Raw genomic sequence first — 10,969 nt, forward strand, 5'->3', positions numbered from 1 at the left:
AAGACACTGTGACAAGGTATTCTAGGCTTCTGTGACTGGAGAAATTGGGCATAGTGGACCTTTTAGTTGTTGCATCACCAGTCAGAGCTTCATGTTGGAGTGGGGCAGAGAATGATTTTCTTAAAAAGATGCCATTAAATTTGAGCTACATTTTTACCAGAAGGCATGTGGGAGTCTCAAGCCTAGATTTGATGTTTCCTTGATTTTAAGCCCTTTTTTGTTCTGAGTTTGACATTTTGATGACAGACAAAAGTAGCGCTATGCATAGTCTTGCTAATAACATCTACAGAAGCCTATAACTTTTTCAAGTTGTCACGGTTCTCTTGGTGGCTTCCCTCACTAGTTTTGTCCTTGTGCAGTAGCTCAGTTTTTGCGAACTGTCTGCATCAGACACATTTATCTTACAGTACCGTACTATCTGTACTTAATTAATGATGATAATCAAATCTAAGACATTCACTGACATGAAAATGTTCACATCCATCCCCGTATTTGGAAAATGAAACTTGTATATGTAATAACATGACATGTAATAAATTAGAATTTTGCAAAACTGGTTAAATTGCATTTACTTCTGAATACATTTTCTATTCTTAAAATTCAGGGTTGCCAACAATTCTGATCTGGACTGTTTGTGTGTGCAGTCACAACCCATCTGTTAACTATTTGATACCAGGACTGAGACCAAATAGTTTTCTAAGACTCTTCAGTCTCGTTTAATGTGTAATTCAAACACGTTGCTGCAGTGAGACTCACAAGCACTTTTTTAAAGCTATTTTTTATTGTGTTCCTTCAGTTTGTTTGTATCAATACTATAAAAATGTCTTCCTCTCTGGGACCCAGTATCTTTCAAATATGTTGCCAGTTGTTATCGCTTTAGCTGTGGCTCAGGGTCACTCAGATTGTGTGTAACAACCGTTAACTAAAGGATATTACTGTAGACTGTTTGGACGTCATTGCTTTGGATTTAATTTTGCATTTGGAAACGTAAATCCTACATGAGTCCCCAGAAAGGAATGCATGTCTCACAACCCACAAAGAAATAACTTGGCTGTGGATCTTGAACTCTACCACTCTTTGAATGCACCACTGTTAAATAAATGTGCCATTTTTTTTTTTAAGTAGATGACTGTGCAGTAGGTCAGCTCAGTTACTCGCATTTTACTTCTTAACAACTGAAAATATAACTGGAGCACATTAAGTTGAACTAAGTGCATGTAATGGTCTTTAAGAACGATACACATTAGTGCTCAGTGGTGAAAGCTTTCCAGGAATTATACCAACTACACTTACACCACGTGTGGGCAGGTTACCGCAGTTAGCAACCTCTTTAATGTGGCACATGGGTAGTGAGATGTGCCACGTCAAATAAAAAAAAAAAAAAAAAAAAACCCTGTGTAGGAATTCCAGCAATTCCTGGAAGGCCTTCATGGCTGCTTCTACAGTGCAAACACATTTCAAACTGACATTGGTTGAAAGGCCTTTTCTCAGAGTTCATGTAGCACCTGAAACATTGAGTTGATATGTTTGGGGTTTTGTGTGTAAATTATAGCTTTATTTTAGTTCAGACCACTGACTAAACACTATTTCTTTGTGTGTAGAAGGGAATCATTCACATTTCAGAGGCACTATGGCCCATGTCAATATTTTCAATAATGTGTCACTTAACATGGAGTTGTACAGGTTCCAGCAGTGTAACACACCCGCAATCTTAATATTGTTTTTCAGGGGTAACTGTGGGAATTTTCAACCTGGGCCTTTTTTTTTTTTAAATAGATGTTTTGGGCAGAAACAATCCTCATAGTCAGCAGCTTCTTCTTGCCCCAGAGTAAGCAAAGATATGTTTACCACAGTAAATGTAAATAAATTTTATAAAATTACATTTGTTTTTAGTTAGCATCTTACCTTAGCTTTTTGTTTTGATGTGGCTCTGCATGAAATCATTACACAGTAGTTTGAGGCGCTCGTTCATTTTGTAAGCAGGACGAGCATCGTCCTCTTACTTTGAATAACTGTTTAGCCAATGACACAGTGAGACTTCTAACTCAGTATTAGACTACACTCAAAAACTGACTCGTTGGATTGGATTTCCATCTAATATATGTAGTCTCAACAAAATTAAATTATCTTCCATGGATGTGTTTTATTCGAGTTGGGGCTACATGTATTTATTAGATGGATATCCTGCACATAATTGAACTAAATTTATCCAATGAGGCTTTTTTTTGTTTTTTGTTTTTTTTTGAGTGTGCTTAAAATGGTTTATGTCCTGATTGAAAAGTTGAACCCTAAAACATCCTAACAAAATAAATTAAACATTTAAAAAAAAAAAAGGCCCAGGATAAAATTCTGGTGTTCTGGTGGGTGTTGAATTTGAGCTGTCCATTTCAGTTGAAGTCATTCATCAAATGAATTTTTTTTTTCCCCCTTCCCCACACCTTGTTAACTCCCTAAACACTTTGACATAACTTATTCAGAAGTTTGTGCTAAAGCAACTTCACTTCTAAATGTCTGCCACATGTTGAGTCCTTAAGACAGAGTGTTTTCGCTGTTCGGGAAACTTCTAAATATTTCCTAAATTAATGATGGAGAACCTCCATCGACAACTTGGTCTTGATATTTCTGTATTGGGACCCAGTTCATCTCCAAAAAAAAAAAAATGAAGGTTACTTTGAACATGATGAGGATCTGAGATAACTATAATAAACTTTTTATCATTATATGGTGGAATTTGTTTACGCTTATTGCACTTATTGTTTTATTTCACTGTTGTAAATTTGTACAAAAGAATGCTAATAAACTAGAAAGACAATGTTGCATTTATTTGTTAAAAGGCAGTAACTCTTCCATGTGTACACTGTACAATCCTAGGCATAAGAATTGCAACGCCTGTTTTTTCCATGGATGTAATTCAGAAATGAAATAAAATTAAGGGATTGAGAAATTTATTATTGTTGGCACCCATTTTAATAATTTCCTCAAGCTTATTTGGCAGCTATCACATGACTTAAATTAACCAATGACTGAATGTTTTACTGCATGAAATGACAGTTTCCAGTTTCATCTTCACAAAAAAAGGTGAGCTGTCAAGAAACGCTACAAAAATATTTAAGTTAAAAGTTACCAGACAATTGCCCAAGATCTTAAAATTGTTCCTCTTTCAGCAGTACACAAGGTTATCAAGAGGTTTGAGTCAAAAGTGTCACCAAAATCTTATTGAAAGCCTTTGGAAAGAGCTGAAACCTCCCACTTAAAAAAAAAATAAAAACACTAAACGTGTGAGCACAGCAATGTAAGAGTAGCAGATAGTACCAGCAGACGGGTGCAAGAAACTTCAAGACAGTGTTGTGGAAATTCCAGGACAGTGTCCTTGAACACCAGACAAACCGTCTAAAGTATTTTTGCTGTGGTTAAATATCACCTTAAAACTGTTGAGAATTCTTTTAGTGAAGCTTAGGGCTAGTGGCCGGCGATTACCATAGTAATTATGTTTTTCTTGTTGCTTAACGCTGATAAATTAGACTGTATTTTTCGTCTTTCTGATGCCTGATTGTTTTTTTTTTTCCTGTTTGAGGTGTGGCTCCATCCAGAGATGGGTGTGGTGTCTGTTTCTGTAACCCTCCTGTCCTGTGCACCGGCAACATTTATACAACCCCTGGCAAAAATTATGGAATCACCGGCCTCAGAGGATGTTCATTCAGTTGTTTAATTTTGTAGAAAAAAATGCAGATCACAGACATGACACAAAACTAAAGTCATTTCAAATGGCAACTTTCTGGCTTTAAGAAACACTATAAGAAATCAGGAAAAAAATTGTGGCAGTCAGTAACGGTTACTTTTTTAGACCAAGCAGAGGGGAAAAAAATATGGAATCACTCAATTCTGAGGAAAAAATTATGGAATCATGAAAAACAAAAGAACGCTCCAACACATCACTAGTATTTTGTTGCACCACCTCTGGCTTTTATAACAGCTTGCAGTCTCTGAGGCATGGACTTAATGAGTGACAAACAGTACTCTTCATCAATCTGGCTCCAACTTTCTCTGATTGCTGTTGCCAGATCAGCTTTGCAGGTTGGAGCCTTGTCATGGACCATTTTCTTCAACTTCCACCAAAGATTTTCAATTGGATTAAGATCCGGACTATTTGCAGGCCATGACATTGACCCTATGTGTCTTTTTGCAAGGAATGTTTTCACAGTTTTTGCTCTATGGCAAGATGCATTATCATCTTGAAAAATGATTTCATCACCCCCAAACACCCTTTCAATTGATGGGATAAGAAAAGTGTCCAAAATATCAACGTAAACTTGTGCATTTATTGATGATGTAATGACAGCCATCTCCCCAGTGACTTTACCTGATATGCAGCCCCATATCATCAATGACTGGAAATTTACATGTACTCTTTAGGCAGTCATCTTTATAAATCTCATTGGAATGGCACCAAACTAAAGTTCCAGCATCATCACCTTGCCCAATGCAGATTCGAGATTCATCACTGAATATGACTTTCATCCCGTCATCCACAGTCCACGATTGCTTTTCCTTAGCCCATTGTAACCTTGTTTTTTTCTGTTTAGGTGTTAATGATGACATTCGTTTAGCTTTCCTGTATGTAAATCCCATTTCCTTTAGGCGGTTTCTTATAGTTAGGTCACAGACGTTAACTCCAGTTTCCTCCCATTCGTTCATTTGTTTTGTGCATTTCTGAGACATGTTGCTTTTTCTGTCTTGACGCTTTGATGTCTTCCTTGGTTTACCAGTATGTTTGCCTTTAACAACCTTCCCATGTTTGTATTTTGTCCAGAGTTTAGACACAGCTGACTGTGAACAACCAACATCTTTTGCAACACTGCATGATGATTTACCCTCTTTTAAGAGTTTGATAATCCTCTCCTTTGTTTCAATTGACATCTCTCGTGTTGGAGCCATGATTCATGTCAGTCTTGGTGCAACAGCTCTCCAAGGTGTGATCACTCCTTTTTAGATGCAGACTAACGAGCAGATCTGATTTGATGCAGGTGTTAGTTTGGTGAATGAAAATTTACAGTGTGATTCCATAATTTATTCCTCAGAATTGAGTGAGTCCTTTTTTTTCCCCCTCTGCTTGGTCTAAAAAAGTAACCGTTACTGACTGCCACAATTTTTTTTTTTCCTGATTTCTTATAGTGTTTCTTAAAGCCAGAAAGTTGCCATTTGAAATGACTTTAGTTTTGTGTCATGTCTGTGAGCTGCTTTTTTTCTACAAAATTAAACGACTGAATGAACATCCTCCGAGGCCGGTGATTCCATAATTTTTGCCAGGGGTTGTATGTTGCCTGTATATTCGTTTTGTGAATCGTGTCTGTAACATGGCCCAAGCAGTGGGTCACCCCTTTGAGTCTGGTCTGCTTGAGGTTTCTGCCTCAAATTATCAGAGGGACTTTTTCCTTACCACTGTCACCTGTGTGCTTGCTCTGGGGTTGGTAAGGTTAGACCTTACTTGTGTGAAGCGCTTTGAGGCAACTTTGTTGGTATGTGGCACTATCTAAATGAACATGAATTGAGCAAAACTTCGAAGTTGCAGAACAGCAGCTTTATTTACCGGCAAAGGAAGTGTTCCAGTTTTCAAAAAAAAAAAAAAAAAAAAACCAGGACAGCTTCGGAACACAAGATAATCCTTTCTGTACATTTCAGGGGTCAGTTTCCCCACCTAAAGTGGGTGGTCTTTCCAAACTTAGCAAATCTTACACCAATAAACCAACTATTAGTGACATTATTTATGCCGGTGTGATAAGACCACTTTATCGAAAATCACCAGGCATGGAGAGTTCATCTCTGGTCATCAGGCCCTGAGTCATGGAAATTTACCCCTTAAGACCCAAATTATCATTTTCACCACTGAATGGTTTTGATCCAATATTCATTTTCTTACAAATTTTGCACACAACCCATGCCCTTGTAAACATCTATCTGTAATACAAAACAAAACCATCTTCTGGCATTTGCATATCATCTTGATGAATTTGTTATTAGCATATCTTGTTTTGGTCTCATGGGTTTATAAACTGTATGTATTTCTACATAATACATATTTTAGCGCATCATTTGAATATATCAGGTGTGCATTCCCTAAATGCTATTAACTAATATGTGCAGAGTATACACTTATTCTTTCATACATCTGTTAAAATATCAATATACAACATAATCATCTTGTAGCATTAGCATATTTACATAAGATGCGTTTTTGTTAAGCTTATCGCTAGTCTTTGAGAAAATTATACCACATTGCAACTTTCAAGATAAAATCACAAAGTGCTTTACAATGACAATGAAAAATACAGAAATGAAAACAGCTGACATAAAACTCATTAAAGCAAGCCTGTATTGATGGGTCCTGCAGTTCTCTTTAAAAGTTTCTACAGCGGCCACAGATCTCAGGTGTAGTGGCAGTGCATGGCACAGCCTCAAAAGTACCGTCTCCTTTGTTTTTCAGCCTCAACTGAGGGACCACTAAAAGCGATCAAGATTTTAAACTGAACTCTATGGAGAGCCAATGCAAAGATGACACAATGGGTTTCTTATGAGAGCTCTTAGAACCTCTGAAGAAGCCTTGCAGCTGCATTCTTGAACTTCTGTAAATGATCCACTGAGATCTTACTGAGGCTAAAGAACAGTGAAATACAAAAACCCAAATGTGACAAAATAAAGTCATGGGTAATCATCTTGAGCTCAGCTTGAAACACGATTCATCTAAGGTGGATAATGTTACATACCCCCCTGCCCGCCTGACCCCTACGCAAGGATGAAGTCCTTTGTGCAATCAGAAACTCCGGGAGGACAACACGGGACATTCAAGGAAGGCAGACCACATGACTAGGTTGTTCAAGGCATGCTAAGTGGGAGCACACAATGCCATGGTCGACATGAACTATTGACCATGTTAAAAAAAAAAAGAAGGGATGTAGAGGACGCTCAAAGACACGCAGGCGGTGCTGTGTTTGGCCAATGGATACTCAATGAACACACAATGATGTGGGCAGTTTGCTGTGATTTCATGAACAAAGTTCATTATAAAGTACAGTTGTATTTGCAATATAGGTAATTGCAGGAGAATACAATGGCAAACGAAATTCAATTACTCACTCTTGCAAAAAAGTAAACAGTGGATAAGCTACTGACAGGTTTTTTTCTTGTTTTATTTTAAGAGAGGAGATGTGATCAGACGTGAATGACCTCCGTGGTGATGAGTGCTGGAGCGCAGCACAGATCCACAGCGGGCATTTTTGCTCGACTTTTTCAGCATCTTGGAAAGTGGCTCAGCCCAAGGCTTGTGTCTAAATGACAGTCATGATTCTACATCCAGATCAGATCAGGGGATGTTTGTTCTTCAACAGCTTGGCAGAGTGATGGAAAAAGCTCTCTCTCATATATATATATATATATATATATATATATATATATATATATATATATATATATATATATATATATATATATATAAACACTCAGGGGCCTATTAGGAGGCAGAAGGGCCACTGAACAGGCTCAAAGAACAGCATTGATCACCAAACTGTGGCACAGGAGCATAAAGGAAGCTTAGTGGACAAACAAGACTCCATGGTTGTCGGAGGTTGCACAGAGGAGGCATAGAGGATGCTCAGTGAACATACTGTATAGATCAGCAAGAAATTTGGTCTTTGCAACACCGAAACAATGCACAAGGGGCATTGGAGCACTTACACAGTGTGGTGTTTTTCCATTCCCTTGTGCATACTGGAATTTTTTGGGGGGCGTACAGTGTGTCATCTGCATAATGCCCCGTTTACACCAGACTGACACCCATATATGACCTACAAGACCATGACATGTTGTCAACTTTCACAGGTTTTTGCTGGTCTGCAGTTTATCTGTCATGTGCATTTACACCAAGCATGCATTGCGACTGAATTGTGCGAGTGAAATATATGTTAATATCCATGATCGCTGATACAACCCCATGCAGAATCGACTGAGTCTGTTATGACCAATAGGATCAGGTTGGGAGCTGTAAGAGTTAATGGGACCGATTATGAAATGTAGTTTTGTAGCAGCATAAACACATTATGCATTGGTTGAGATCATTCTATTGTGGATTTAATATAGCAAGTTATTGTTTATAAGGCTGTGTTACTTATTTCTCCCCAAGTGTAATTTACAGGTGTTTAAAATCGATTTTAAAATTGCTGATTCACTGTGCCCCAGACACTAATTCACGGGGAACAGTGAATCAACTTAGAATATAATGAAAAAGCACGATTATAAAGATTTCATCATTATTAAATATATACTGATGCATATACAAATTATAATCTGGCAAACCAGCTATGAAATGTGTGAGTGCCTTATATAGTGATATAAGTCCTTTAGAAACTATTATAAATACAACTGTCATCATTTCTGCTCAAATGTGAAAACAGTTGTTTATACAGTAGTGTTCAGAATAATAGTAGTGCTATGTGACTAAAAAGATTAATCCATGTTTTGAGTAAATTTCTTATTGTTACATGGGAAACAAGGTACCAGTAGATTCTCACAAATCCAACAAGACCAAGCATTCATGATATGCACACTCTTAAGGCTATGAAATTGGGCTATTAGTAAAAAAGGTAGAAAAGGGGGTGTTCACAATAACGGTAGCATCTGCTGTTGATGCTACAAACTCAAAACTATTATGTTCAAACTGCTTTTTTAGCAATCCTGTGAATCACTAAACTAGTATTTAGTTGTATAACCACAGTTTTTCATGATTTCTTCACATCTGCAAGGCATTAATTTTGTTGGTTTGGAACCAAGATCATTTACGAGTGTGCTTGGGGTCATTGTCTTGTTGAAATACCCATTTCAAGGGCATGTCCTCTTCAGCATAAGGCAACATGACCTCTTCAAGTATTTTGACATATCCAAACTGATGCATGATACCTGGTATGCGATATATAGGCCCAACACCATAGTAGGAGAAACATGCCCATATCATGATGCTTGCACTACCATGCTTCCTTGTCTTCACCGTGAACTTTGGCTTGAATTCAGAGTTTGGGGTCGTCTCACAGACTGTCTGTGGCCCTTGGACCCAAAAAGAACAATTTTACTCTCATCAGTCCACAAAATATTCCTCCATTTTTCTTTAGGCCAGTTGATGTGTTCTTTGGCAAATTGTAACCTCTTCTGCACATCTCTTTTATTTAACAGAGGGACTTTGCGGGGGATTCTTGCAAAGAAATTAACTTCACACAGGCATCTTCTAACTGTCACAGCATTTACAGGTAACTCCAGACTGTCTTTGATCATCCTGGAGCTGATCAATGGGTGAACCTTTGCCATTCTGGTTATTCTTCTATCCATTTTGATGGTTGTTTTGCGTTTTCTTCCACGCGTCTGTTTTTTTTTTTTTTTTTTTTTTCCCATTTTAAAGCATTGGAGATCATTGTAGATGATTTTTTGCACCTGTCTATAAGTTTTCCCCTCTCCAATCAACTTTTTAATCAAACTCCGCTGTTCTTCTGAACAATGTCTTGAACGTCCCATTTTCCTCAGGCTTTCTAAGAGAAAAGCATGTTCAACAGGTGCTGGCTTCATCCTTAAATAGGGGACACATGACTCACACCTGTTTGTTCCACAAAACTGATGAACTCACTGACTGAATGCCACACTACTATTATTGTGAACACCCCCTTTTCTACTTTTTTTTTTTTACTAATAGCCCAATTTCGTAGCCTTAAGAGTGTGCATATCATGAATGCTTTTTCTTGTTGGATTTGTGAGAATCTACTGAATCTACTGGTTCCTTGTTTCCCATGTAACAATAAGAAATATACGCAAAACCTGGATTAATCTTTTTAGTCACATAGCACTACTATTATTCTGAACACTACTGTATACACAAATTATAGAAATAATTCATGGAAAAATACATGTGTAAGCTTCAATAAGTAGTATTTGTCATCCAGTTGATACTGGGGCTTAGTAAATCACTTTCTAGACTGATTCACTGTGCCCCAGGTGCATGCGACACGAATCATGTTATCAAATAGCTGATAGTCTGGAGAAGACATAACACAAGCTCATCAGCTGGACAGGGTAGTCTACTAACTAATCATTTTTGGGCCACCTTTCCTCTGTTGTGAGAAATAAATACAAAGACATTGACATCCACAAAATTTACTGTTGATAGGAAAAAACTAACTTCACTTGCCACTTAGTTTTACCCTTAATGTATCCAAAAATAAAACACTAATTTATAAGGAGGGTGTCTTTATGCATAAAAACATGGTACAACTGCTGCAAATATATGTAGTTTTGCAAATATATCTATGGATTCACTGTGCCCCATTATTCACTGTGCCCCAGTTTCCCCTACTCAAGATGTGTCCAAGTGGGAGAAAATACCATGCAAAAAAAAACAAAAAACAGGTCCCACAACAGAACCTTGGGGCACACCACAGGACCAAATGGCAAATGAATGAGAATTTAGCTGTAGCAACTGAAAAACATCTGTTTGAGATGGGATGAAAACCACTTAAGGGCTGTCCTAGTGCTGCCCACCCTTGTCCTAAGTCTCTCAATCACTGCTGTCGTTCTGCATACGCTCATCACACACTGTGCGTAGGGCACCGATTGCCTGTTGGGGCACCAAAAAAAAAAAAAAAAATCAAGTTCCTGGATTGGCATAATCAGAGAAGTGGATAAAAATGCACCCCTGTCTCTTTTCTCTCTTGTGAATGAAAAAGATGCAGCAGAGGGGTATATATATATATTTTTTTTTGTAAACTGGACTCGATCTGTCTGTGTGATTTGGGGTGAACACGTTTTCATGTGTGCCTGTTTAACTTTTATTCTTCACAAAATGGTGATCGCTACCTCTGTGCCTCCTCTACCTCGGACTTATTTCCCCCTTTTTTTTTTTCTTTTTTTTTTGCATAAACCGAAGAGACTTTTCTGTTTT

General features: G+C 37.7%; 1 long non-coding RNA gene across 1 annotated transcript; it reads left to right on the forward strand.

Annotated features, from left to right (window-relative positions):
• The first annotated feature begins 3 nt into the window (after positions 1 to 3).
• LOC117506563 lies at positions 4 to 10,569 on the forward strand. The gene is made up of 3 exons (XR_004559502.1): positions 4 to 1,692; positions 8,643 to 8,645; positions 10,560 to 10,569. It is a non-coding gene; the product is annotated as an uncharacterized LOC117506563 (long non-coding RNA).
• The last annotated feature ends 400 nt before the right edge of the window (positions 10,570 to 10,969 follow it).

The sequence above is a fragment of the Thalassophryne amazonica genome, chromosome 3 (genome assembly GCF_902500255.1).
Source record: "Thalassophryne amazonica chromosome 3, fThaAma1.1, whole genome shotgun sequence".
NCBI lineage: Eukaryota > Metazoa > Chordata > Actinopteri > Batrachoidiformes > Batrachoididae > Thalassophryne > Thalassophryne amazonica.